Below are 12,994 nucleotides of genomic sequence, written 5' to 3'. Positions count from 1 at the left end.
CAGGAAGGCCAGGATAGGTCCGCTCAGGGCTCCTCTGCTGGCCCCAGTAAGTTTTCCTGTTAAAATTATTAATTATACTTCCCTATCTTTTACAGCACCTATTTATTACAAACGGTCTTCATAATTCTATTTTTTCCTAAATCGTCTTTGATCTTCTTGTAGACTGTTTCTAAATTCTTATCCTGCCTCTACTATGACTCTCTGTGCTACTACTAGATTATTATTAGTCTGTCTGTGTAGCTAGCTAAGTCAGTCATAACAGAAGTTGAACCCCCAATCTCCTTATTGACTAGCTAGTGTGTCAGAGTCATTATTTAGCTCCCGAATGCAGCGATGATCCCCAATGATTATACAACCCAGAACATTAGACTACGGAGTCAGAGTATCGACCTCTCAGAGTCACGGACTCATGCTTGCAAATTGCAAACCCTTTCACTCACTCACTCATGACCAAAAAACACAGAGTCTATGTAAGTTTTAAAGCTTTATTAAAAGTAAAACAACTAGCCCTGTGTGTACTCTGTAAAAATTTAAATTGTGCATTTTATAAAAACATTTATTACAATAAACTTCGTATAAGATAAACAGCGAACGACTGAAAAGTGGCTGATTTCACACATTAATTGTGGGAGAGCCCTCACCTGGTTGGCACTTAAAGTCTTGGTGAGGATGAATTGTTGGCGACTCCAACTAACATTCATATGATCTTGCTCTTGTTCGTAGAAGGAAAGCTTCTGTCTGTTATGAGAAAAATGGTGCCTGTTAAAAAGCAAGCATTCATCAGATGTGCCACAAAGTGTAGCATCACATGTTATGGCTGAGCATAAATAAAAAAAAACACCCTTCCCTGAAGAAAGGGACATTTTTAGTTTAGACTAGAGAGTCACAAATTATTACATTTGTTTATGTAGTACTAGTAAAAAATGTTCATTCCTAGACAAAATAGGGAGTGGTGTATATGGCATCTAAAAATATTAAATGTATTTTCTAGGCGTAACACCATCGGCACAGCCATCTACCAGTGCTGGGGCCAGCCCGGAGGTGGTCACTCCAGGGGCAGATGCGGTACCACAGCCAGCAGGAACTACTGTGAGGGATGCCAAAGTAGTGGCGGGCAGTGGTAAGCTATGATATTCCTTACTTATTGAGAGTGCAGAGTGGGCTCTCTGCAAGGGTGTATATGTTGTACAGTACAAGTACACTTTACTGTTAAGAAGACTTACAAATTTATAACTAAGTTTTTGTCAACCAGGTAGAAGACAGTCACCCTTGACTTCTCATTAGCAATAGCATTAGCGGCGGGAGTTGACGAGTAACCAATGGCCTCCTCTAAATTTGACTTCAACTCAGCTGTGAAAGTTTTATCGAGAAGCCAAGTCAGATCAGAGATGAACTTGATGGATGGGATGAACGAAAAGTCAAAGAAGGGTCTAAGGAAGGACGAGCGAGTTAAAATTAATGACTGGCAAAGAATGATACATGTTTTTGAATGCTGCCCGAGGTGGCTGGGAATCTGATGCATGACCGGTTGAAGGCTGAAGCAAGGATGGGTGGAAGGAGAAAAGAAAGAGGACTGCCTGGGTGGGTAAAACAGAAACTGCATGTGTGAGCAATATATCCTTTGGTTCAAATTCAAATGCAAGTCAAGCACAGATGCATGGCTGGCGGTTTACAAAATAAAATAAAAAGGTTTGTTTTTTCGGTGAGAAAAAGTAAGGTTTGTCCAGTTGAGACATTAAGAAGAATGATTAACATTTACTTTGAATGGATGGATGCCTGGATGGTATCTTCCTCATAGATAGCATAGGTGTATGTAGAGTAGACAGAGTAGACGGTCACTGGATGAAGAGTGTTACTTTGAAGAGCATGCAACACCACACGTCCGTGCCAGAGTAGCAAAGCCGAGGAAAGAAGTTGTAATTTTTCAGAATACTACCATGACTAGTAACAGTAGTTTGCAAGCACAGCATATATCCGGCGATTACGGGGACCACTCACTACCTCTTTTAATATTTTTTTTACAACTCTGTTATTCATGTGTGGCCTATCGGTGTTCACTCAATCAAAAACAAAGCACCTAAAGTCATCCCATATGTACGCAAATATCCTGTGAAGGGATAGATGATCATATTATTTATCTTCTTCATTTTCCTTTTGTAGTAGTCAGGGGCAGGGCAGGGTGAAAGGTAAATTAATTAAGCAGCAGCCCTTGTAACAGAGTATGGCCAGTGCCACCCGTAATAGAAAATTAAGAGCTTCACCACCTGCATGTACTAGACTGGTAACAGTAACGCAAGTCTGTGTCATCATGGCTTGCGTCTGTTTTTCTTGGGTGCAAGTTGGATGCGCTGGCATTATGCCGGCTTCCACAAGTTTACGTACCAATTTCGCTAAACAAGAGAGAAGAAGAAGATGACTGGTGTACTGTCTGAGTATAATGTAGTGAGTCCATATAGTGCTAGTAGAATTCCTGAAACTCCCACTAATGTTAGACCAGAGGCCGACGAAGTGGGAGGTTAGATAGATACATGCCACAAATGTTATGTACTGTGCTTGCAAGTTGCTAGTGCTACTGTGACACAACTTTCTGCTGAATTATTTTGTGTTAATCTTAAGGAGCATTGGTTACAGTATGTTTTTCTTTCTTCGTATAGATACTCCTAAACTAACAAGGAAGAAGTTGGCTAGACGGGCCCGGCAACGGAAGCTGGAGGCAATTGTCGCAGAATATCGGTGGCTGGTGGCCCAGGAGGAGGAGGATGACTCGCAGTCGCAGTCAACAACATCCATGACAGCTGCATCTTCCTCCACTGCCCCTGGGTCATACAGTCAGCGCAAACCTCCAGCCGTACGGAGACGTGGTCCGGCAGTCACCCGCCGACGCCGAGCAGCAAAAACAACAGCTGCACCCCACAGTACCTGCAAGTGCAAGGCTCATGTGCACCGATTGACCCTGCGAGTATCCAGCCTTGAGCAGGAGGTGGTGAGGCTGAAAACCCTGCTCAAGGACCTTTGGAGAGAGCAGCGTGACCACCTGGCCAAAGGACACCGCCGGCGGAAGTAGAGAGACTGTCGCTTGCCCCTTTTTAAAAGACTTTTGGGGGTGGGAATTGGGCGTTGGGGTTTTTGGACTTTTGGGGACTGATTTCATGGACATTTGTTTCGGGTGAGGGGCTGGGGGGGTCGGGTCTTCTTGTGGGATAGTTTATTTTTGTTAGGGCTCAAATAATTATTTATTTCAAATTAAACATAGCATACATGTTTTTTTACTGTTTTGTGGGGGAGGCAGGGGGGGTTAACTGTACGTTTGTTTTCCTGAAACTTAACTGGCTGGTTGATTCAAACTGTCTAATCGCCCAAATTTGTACAAAAGTGCCACTGACAGAGTTAGTGAATTCAATTGTCCTACTACTTTACTAGTACTACCGTCAGTCTCTCCTCTCCTCCTACTCCATTATTCTTCCTCCCCCAAAATGCTTATCTTACCTCTGATTCGTGTTTGAGAATTGGGCTAGGCACATGGCTGGCTGCATGGCAAATGGCGATTAAGGTTGACTATGGAATCCTGTCTGGATGAAATGTCATTGTTGTGGTGGTAGTCGTAGTGGTACACACTGGAAGTAGCAGCATATGAAAAAAAAGGAAATGAAACATTGAGTGTCCTACGCGGAGCATTAGAACAGTACAATAAATAGTACAGTACACAAGAACAGTGGCATAAATTACAGTCTAAACAATGCTAAAGTATTCAAAATATAACTACTAGTTGCGTGGAGTATGGCTACTACAAGAAATAGTACTGTAGGTGAAGGACACAGCAGCCGTCACATGTAGGAGGAGGATGTTGTTGATGATGAATCCACTCGATGGCGCACATGAAATTCTGATTTGATTTGCAAATACTCATGGGTGTGTGTCAAGCAGAATAAGAATAAGAATATATCCTCGTATTCCTTCACCAGCCTTGAAATTGATTTCCTGTTGCTTTGACCTTATCCTCCCCAGCAAGTGTGTGGAATATTGTTGTCATTTAGTCTGTCACATCTCAATTAAAACCACACAGCCCGGGGGAAGAGGGTTAGGGTTAGAAAATTGGATGGGAATGGAGGGTTTTGGGAAAGTTTTTTGGAGAGAGGAAAAAAACACAGCATGGACAAACAACAAATGAAGTAAAACAAATCTTTGGATACGAAGATATCCATAAATCTTTTAAGGGACATAAAGGAAGTGCACTGCATGCATGAAGTTGTTTGCTAAATGGATGGTTAGGTTACTGAAAAGTAGTAGTTACTACAACTTACTAACTATGAATAAACAATTTCACAGTACAGGGCTGCAGAAATTACGCAATTTCACTTGCCTATCTGCCCTCAGAGAGAATAAACACGTATTAGTACATTAAAAAGTGTAGTTTTAAAAATAGCAAAGAAACTTATCAAATAGCTGTAGAGATGAATTTGAAGCAGAGAGCAAACGTACAGAGTCACACCCATAGAAGTTCACAACAATAACATTATTTAAAAGATAAGGAGAAGTGAAGAGGATACTGTAACTGTATGTTGTAGTTGTCCTGTTCAATTTGGGAAGTTGCATGCATCCAGCCATTCCTCTTGTTCGCGGTACTCCTCCATTCCATCTGACGCTCTGTCGATTAATCTTGGTGACCAGACACACTGTCCACTGCCTGCCTGGCGGATGCGGAATTGCGGATTGCTATGGTAAGCCTGAGTTAATGTTTTTTCCCATCGCACAGGGTAAAAGAAAGCTGGCCTGTAATTGTCAATGGAAAAACAGGAAGGGATATTAAAACACCACGGAGAAAAAATATAAGGTACGGTGTGTAGTGCAAAAATAACACTTTCCCTTTCAGAGGCGACAGTATTACATACAAGCATCATTTCTAAAGTGCGTACTCTGAGTCTCCATTTCAAGTATAGTAATTAGCACACAGCAGGCCAGGGCCATGCAGACGGTCAAGGCAGGCACCACTGAGTGAACCAACCTCCATGTAGCATACCTCTTTGACACAGACAGACAAAGCAGATCTAATTTTATGCAGCAAGCCACATAGCCGCAATTTTACATGTACTGTTGTCTGGACTCTGGCATAACAACACTACACTGGCTCGACCACTCCATACCACGACTAGACAGACATGTAGTTCTGCTGTGGTTGTTGTTGACTTGTTTACCTGTTTGCCACTCACGAAATGGCCATAGTTCTTCCGTAAACCAACGATGATGATCCATCCATCCCAGTGAGTGACTGTAAAGAAAGATATTAGCTTTGATCATCAAGACTCATCATCATCATGGTATTGGCAAACTCATGCAGTCACAGTCTACACACAGTGAGTCCAAGGACATTTTCCAAATAAAAAAATGCAACGTAGTAGCCCCTGCAGTAGAAGTACAATTTGAATTAAACAGGGTAAAAACAGAGTAGATTTCAGTTACATTTAGTGTGTAAAAGATTAAATAATAACAGAACACATGATTCATTTCATGCACAACAAACAAACAGCAATTGCTTTCATCAGAGCCAGACAGCCAGTGTTGTCCACTGCAGGCCATTCATTATTTATTACCTGTTCCACTTTTTGTCCGCATCTTATTCTTAAAGTGAAGGCCCACAGGGCAGCCTCTTGTGTCAATTTCAGAAGTAACAGTTAAGAGATAGTCAGTAATTCCAGTCCCACTTCCTTTGAGGGGACTCATCTACGAAGCTACAGTTTCTTGATTCTGCGTAATGCAGCCATCTGCCTTTTGTAAAATGGATATGGGGAGTCTGGAGGAGGAGGATAGAGGAGCATGACTGAGTTGTGAACTTGTGAACTTCAGGAATGCAGACAGCGGCACCTTCAATAAGGAAATAAGACGAAGACAGTGCTGCTGATGGATTTGTTGTGATTAGAGTTTTGTTGTGGTAAAAGTTGCAAAACAAAGAAAGACACACAGGAATAAAAGTGAATAAGGACGAGAAAAAAAGAAAGACAGTATTTCAGGCCTAGGTGTCAAGGAAGTACAGCACGTCCTCAAACTCTGTGAATTGAAACGGGAGTAGGTCAGCTAACAGAGAAGAACTTCCGTCACCTAGGTCGGTTTACTCTTTATCCTGCATGGATTCACGAATTTTGTAATCTGGTGGTATGAAGTGCTGATTCATCTTGATCATTGTTAACCTCTTCACATTCTTGGGCGAGAGGCGGGTCCTTTTTGAAGTTACAATGGCACCAGCAGCACTGAAAACAGGTTCAGACGACATGCTTGCGAGTGGGCAACACAAATAATTTAGAGCCAGCTTGGTGATCAGTGGCCATTGACCCCTTTTCCCATACCAATACAGCAATGGGTTCTGATCAAAGAAGACCTCTGTTGGGTCATCCAGATAGGCCTGCACCATCCACTCAAGGTCATCCAGGGGTGCTCCACTTTGTGTACCATCTGTGGCCTTTGCATCAACACTGGAACGAGCAAACCCTTGATGAGTTATCCAATCCGCTTCTGACAATATTATGGCTGGGCCTGGTGCAGGTGAGGATGATGATGATACGGTTGCTGGTGTCGGTAACGGCTCTGAGGGAAAGTGACTGCCTTCGGCCACAGAAGTGGACCTTGACACCGGATGGCCTGCTGATTCAGTAGTACTTCTGCCGGTTCCTTCAATTTCCTGCCGCTCTTATTCAAACCGAGTGGCTGACAGAGCTAGCCAATGTTTGTACTTTGAAACATCTGCTTCATTAAAAGGAATTAATGTATTGCTGGCCAGTGCCTTTTTGTACCGTGGATCCAGAACAGTGGCACAAATGTAATGTTGTTCACAATGTATTCCTTTAAGCCTTGCATTGTCAAGTAGGCGGGTTAATAAGCTCTCCGCCAACTGATATGCATCTTGATTGTCAGTATCATCTTTGAACATTGAAGACACCGCCTTCAGTTGGTGCTCTAGCATGCACAACAATGAGATAGCTTTGCCCAAAGTACAGTCCTCCTTGCTGACTTCACGCGTGAAGACCTCAAAAGGATGAAGCATGTCTGTCAGGCTTTTAACTAGGTCCCATTCCTCCACCTCTAGCCTCATGTCTTTCATAGAAGAAACCTGTGCGTTAAAGACATACTCATTGATTACCAAGCAGTGCTCAAACAGACTTTCAAGCATGTAGAAGGTTGAGTTCCAACATGTTTCCACCTCCTGGATGAGTCCTCTGACTATATCCCATACTTCGAGAGGCAGGTTTTGTGCAAGTAAGACCAGCACTCTTACACCTGCAACTACTGAGTAGCGTGCGCACTATCTTTAGTGTAGCAAGCTTCTTGGTGGCAGCAGCTAGGATTAATAAAAAAAGTAGTAACATCTGTATGCTCCAAGAACAGTATGAGGAGAAGGGGGTAGCTTGTTATAAATCATGGTAATATAAAAAATGCATTTTTGATTTTAAAATTGTAGATTTTACAGTGGTGCTATAAGTCTGATGTGGACATTGGTTTATTATCCATTTTACACAAATCATGAACTGTAAATATTGTATATATATGAATATCTGCAAAAGCCTGCACAATCATTTATTTGTACATATTTTATTCTATTTCCCGCATCTTGGATGTATGTATTGTTGCTGCTTTTATGATTTTTATTAATCGAAATAAAGATTTTTGACTGACTGACTGACTGAGTCCTCTGACTGGCACTCTACGGACACGTTGAATGATCCTCAGCTGCTTCCGGGCCTTAAAAGAATGGCTGAAATGTGTGCAGATTCTTTGACAGGTGGTCAGTAACTTGCTGACTTTGTTTTCTTTTTTCAAGAAATCTTGAAAAACAATGTTAGTACTGTGCGCCAAACACGGCACTCTGAAATAGCCACCATCATTCATGGCCCTAACTATATTACTGCCATTATCCGTGGAAACATAACCAATCATGTGCTTTCTTGGATGCAGCCATTTAAAGACCTTACTGTTAAACTCCTCCAAAATGTTTACTGCAGTATGAGATTTTTCCATGGCAAACATGGCTACTGTTGCATGTTTCCGACTAGCTTGAAAAATTGTGGCACTTTCAACACCTGCAGATATCTTGTCTCTAGCCCCCGCAAAAGAGACCCCGTGTGCAATGATGCACATGTAATCAACGGCTTGGCAACTGGTCTACATGTCTGTTGTCAGGTGGATAGTGTGAACAGCACTCTTCTGCAAAGCTGCCCCAATCACCGCCAGCACATCTTAATGTAGTGCTGGAACCACAACTCTGGCAAAATAGGACCGGGCAGGAACCTTCTATTTAGGGCAGACTGTTGCCACAAATTCTAGAAAACCCACCCCTTCCACGAAAGAAAAAGGGAGAAGGTCCAGCGCTAACATTTTAGTCAGCATTGCATTATAAAGACGTGCCGTTGGATGGTTGCGTTCAAATGGCGCCTCTGACCAAAACATGCTTTTAATGGTGGTCTGGACCGTTTTCATATGTGATGAGGAGGATCCAGACCGCTTCAACCCAGTTAGGCTCATTGATGTATTTTTTCGCATTACCACTGTGCCTCCTTGATGTTGCTGTGGGAGAGGAGGGTGTGGGTGCTACCACTGCAATGCTGCTGCCAGGGGTACTGTGTGTACCAGAAAAAATGTCTCTTGGTTGTTCACCTTCCCCCTGCATGATCAGCTCCTCCTCGTCATCAGATGCAATATCAATGTCTACATTTGGATTTGTACTTTTGGCTTTCCGGATGTTACTTAGGTGCGCCTCCCATTGGATAATGTGGTGTTTTTTTTTAGATGACCTCTCTGGCCTCCAGTACCATAGTTGGTACCTTGCTTACCCCGACTAACTACTTGTTTACAAATTGAACAAATGACTAGGTTTTCCGCCTTTTTGCTAATACTAAAGAAGTCCCAAACTGGGGACTGGAGATTTCTGGCGGTGGTGGAGGTGCTACTTTCAATGCCAGACGAAGTGGAGGATGGGCGTGGCTGAATTTGACTCTATTGTGCACTTACAGCACCACTACTTGAGGTAATGGAGGTCGAGCTGGATGGAGGTCCCTGCCGGCCCTTTTGACGAGAAAATATGGAAGCTGTAGGTGGTGTTGGTGTAGTAGTTACCTGTTTTGGTGGTGTTACCAGTGCCACGCCACCCCCATCCTGCACAGCAGCATTTCGGGATAGGGTAAAAATGTCTGTCTGCAGCATGCCCGCTGCAGTGATGACTATGATGACTGGATCGTCATCGTCAGACTGTTCATCAGCAGCAGAATACACCACTTCTACTTCTTGTTCATCGTCACCCATAAGTGAAAACCTTGCGGAAACCTTCCTTTTAGCTATCTTTGTCGGCTCATGGCTTGCCTTCCTCTCAGACTTCATTGGTGGGTTCCAATCAAGATCTAGATCATCAGAAGGAAGGGGGCTTGAAGAAGAACTTGTACTAGCCCTCCTTGACCTTTTTCTTGCTGGGGATCTGGAAGACAATGGATCATCAGGAGGAGTGGCTTGCTCAGATGATACCTCGGCTTGAATCTCGATTTACTGATGTGCCCCTACTTCTGGAGGAACAAGCATTGTGGGCAGTTGTGCCTCTCCATGTGCCTCTCCATGCGCCTCTACTTGAGCCTCTACTTGCGCCTCTACTTGCGCCACTCCTTGCGCCACTCCTTGCGCCACTCCTTGCGCCTCTCCTTGTACCTCTCCTTGCGCCTCTCCTTGCACCTCTCCTTGTTGCACCTGTGGTTGTCGTTGCGGCTTTGGTTGAACACTCATCAGATGAGTTACACCCTGCATTGATTGGATGCTACTTTGCGATGAGTCAACGCCAACATCACTGGTCGATGGTGACAGAGCAATTAAAGAGGCTACCTCTGCGGCACTCATGGACTTAGGCCTAACTTGGCGTGGCGGCACTGAGACCAATGAAGCGGAGGTGTTGCTCCCTGCTTGGTCCCCGGTGGACACCGCTGCTGCAGGTGTAGTTTTTTCCCCCAAAAAAGTGTCTGTCGGCACACCATTCTCCTTGGTAAGTGGGGCCACTTGCTTCTTCTGCTCCTTCTTACTGGCAGTGTCACTGGCAAATTTCTTGGTAGAGGAGCTATGGCCACCTTTCTTTGGGCCAATGTTCTTCAGATGTCAGAACAGCTGGACGCAGTTGCACAAGTTGCAGATTTGTCTGTGGCCACCACACGTGACGTCACCTGACGTTGTGCACACACCGCAGCAGGACTTCTTCCTGGCACTACAACAAGTGATGATGATGAGGATGATTCCTGGTTGTCAGTCTTTGTGCACCTAAAGCAAAAGAAGCCAGAGGAACATCAGTTAAATAAATGTTGCATATGTCGTGCTTCAATTAATATTTGCAACTAAGCATTTATTATTATTAACACAACACACCCAAAAACGGAAAGACCCAAAATAAAAATTGCAATTTTAATCCAAAATGGATGTTTAAATTAATATAAGAGAGAGAGACCACACAGAGAGAGTTGTTTCAAGCACCACTGAGTACCCCTGGGCATAATGGATGAAAGCAAGGTAGACTGGTTGCAGGCCTATGGCACAAAGCACACTGTCTGGCTTTGAAATGGCCCCTAGACCCCCACCCACATGGCCAGGCCCTAGACCAGGCCTCAAAATGCCCCCACCCACATTGCCAGGCCCTGGACCAGGCCCCAACAACACCCAAAAAATCGAAATACACACAAAAAATCACCCCAATCCAATGGCATCCATGCCCTAGATGATGTTTAAATTCAAGAGAACACACAGAAAGACTTGGCCCAAGCACCACTGACTACCCCTGGGCATAATGGATGAAAGCAATGATGTTTAAATTCAAGACACTGTGGTTGTTGTTCAGACTGAACTGCGCACGTTCTAGACATAACACATATGCAGCTGTGGCCACCTTTGATATTGGTGTGTTTAATGATGCACTGCGTAGGCATGATCACACACACTTGGAGAACATTCGTATGCTGAGAGCTTGTGCACAATTTGATGTTATCCACTTCTGCTAAATACCAGAGGTATGGGGCCACCTATGTAATCCCAGGAGACCTTCTGTAGTTATAAAATAACCTACTAGCAAGGGAGGGTGAAATATAGGTATATTTTAAACCTTTTTCCATTTAGCATTATACCATGCTTTCTCCCTTTGTATTTTATGGAATAGTAACTATGCTGACAATCTTGTTTCTAATAATATGTCTGCTTGTATTTGCTAAGATGCTGCGCATGAGAACACAGCGTTAGAAATAAATATTTCAAACTTGCTCGTGTCTCTTTTTACTCCCTTTTTTGGAATGGTATGAGAGTATAACGAAAGAGTGTTCTTGTTTTCAACATTGCCTGAGGTAACCTAAGTTGCATGTTCTGGGCTGTCTAATCATTGGTTTCTTTGCTATAGGACTAAGAGCTAATGAGACACTGATGCTAGTCTGGTAAGGGATTTTGGGTACTAAGGTGAGTTTTGGCACACCCTAATTCACTGAGGTCCTAAGTCTCTGTGCACAGTTCTGTGTAGGAGAGGAATCCCTGCAACACAACGTTTGCAGATTATGAGAGGTGCCTCTTGTGGGCACAAAGCCTGACTAGTCAGGGAGCACCAAGGCCGTCATGAGCTGACTAATTCAGTTGGCGATTAATTTAGCTAACATTTTTGCATCCACGTTTATTAAGGATAGGGGCCTATACTAATCGCAGTAAGTGGTCGATTTATCCGGCTTAGGTAGAGAGATAATGTGCACCTCCCTCATAGTGGAAGGAAGTATACCAGTCTCATGAGCTTCCTCGTATACGTGCCTCAATACCGGGATGAGTAATTGATGGAATGTTTTATAAAATTTGTCCGGGAGTCCATCAGGCCCTGGCGCTTTTCCGGATTACAAATGCATTATGGCCCTTATTATTTCCTCATCCTCGTGATGTTGCAGAAGAAATTCCCTCTGACCATCCCCCAACCAGGCAATCGCAGTGTCTTCAAAGAAGAAGGTGAAGTCCACTGGGTGGGTTCTTTTAGTCTTGTAGAGACATTTATAGAACCTGCGAAAGGTCTCTACGATCTCAGACGTATTTCTATGCTTCTGTCCGTCCTCGTCCTCAACTTCAAGGACTATATTTGAAAATTGCGGAGGTCGGATTAAGGACGCGAGCACTTTTCCGGGCCTATCTCCCTCTCCGTATTGGCGTGCCCTGTAATACTTGCCTTTGAATTTACACTCGCTCTCGGCAGTCTCCTGGTATTCACTGAGTACACTTCGTAGTTGAGCCTGTAAATTAGGTGTGGGATTATTTCGCAGTTCGGCCTCAATGTGTTTGAGGTGTGTCACCAATTTGCGTAAGGTGGAACGTATATATCACAAAATCCCCCCACTCTTTGCAATGCACAAACCCCGTAAGGTAACTTTGAAAGCTTCCCATATCGTGGATTATTGCGACACCGAATCCTCATTCCGAAGGAAAAAATCTGTGATCTCCTGTTCAAGTTCCAGTTTAAATACAGGGTCCATCAAGGATAGTTGGTTGAGTCACCAAGACAAAAATAGAGACTCCACATGCGGAGGAGTGAGCGCGACTAGCACTGGAGTGTGATCCGAATACGTCCGGGGAAGATTGGAGGTGTGTGTTACCCTTGGGACAAGGCCCTTGGTTATGAGACATGCATCAATTCTGGACCAGGAGGCCCGGCCGTAGTATAACAGGTACCTTCCCTCCCCAAAGGGTGCATATGCCACCATGCATCAATCATTTCAAAACCAGCTATAATCATTTTTAGGGTAGATTGTGACTGGGAATAGTGATGTGGTTGCGGGTGTGTTCCGTCCAGTGTGGGATTAACTGTGACATTGTAATCTCCCCCCAGAGTAAGATCTCCAAGATCTTGCCCCAAAGTATGCGAAAAAATTCTGGGTCATCCATATTTGGCCCATAGCAGGAAACGAATGTAAAGGATTGAGCCACTAGCCTGCCCCAGAGGATAGAGTAACAACCCTGTTTGTCTGTGATG

This window comes from Lissotriton helveticus, chromosome 3_1 (assembly GCF_964261635.1).
Source record: "Lissotriton helveticus chromosome 3_1, aLisHel1.1, whole genome shotgun sequence".
In the NCBI taxonomy this organism is placed as follows: Eukaryota; Metazoa; Chordata; class Amphibia; order Caudata; family Salamandridae; genus Lissotriton; species Lissotriton helveticus.
This window is presented reverse-complemented; position numbering follows the sequence as displayed.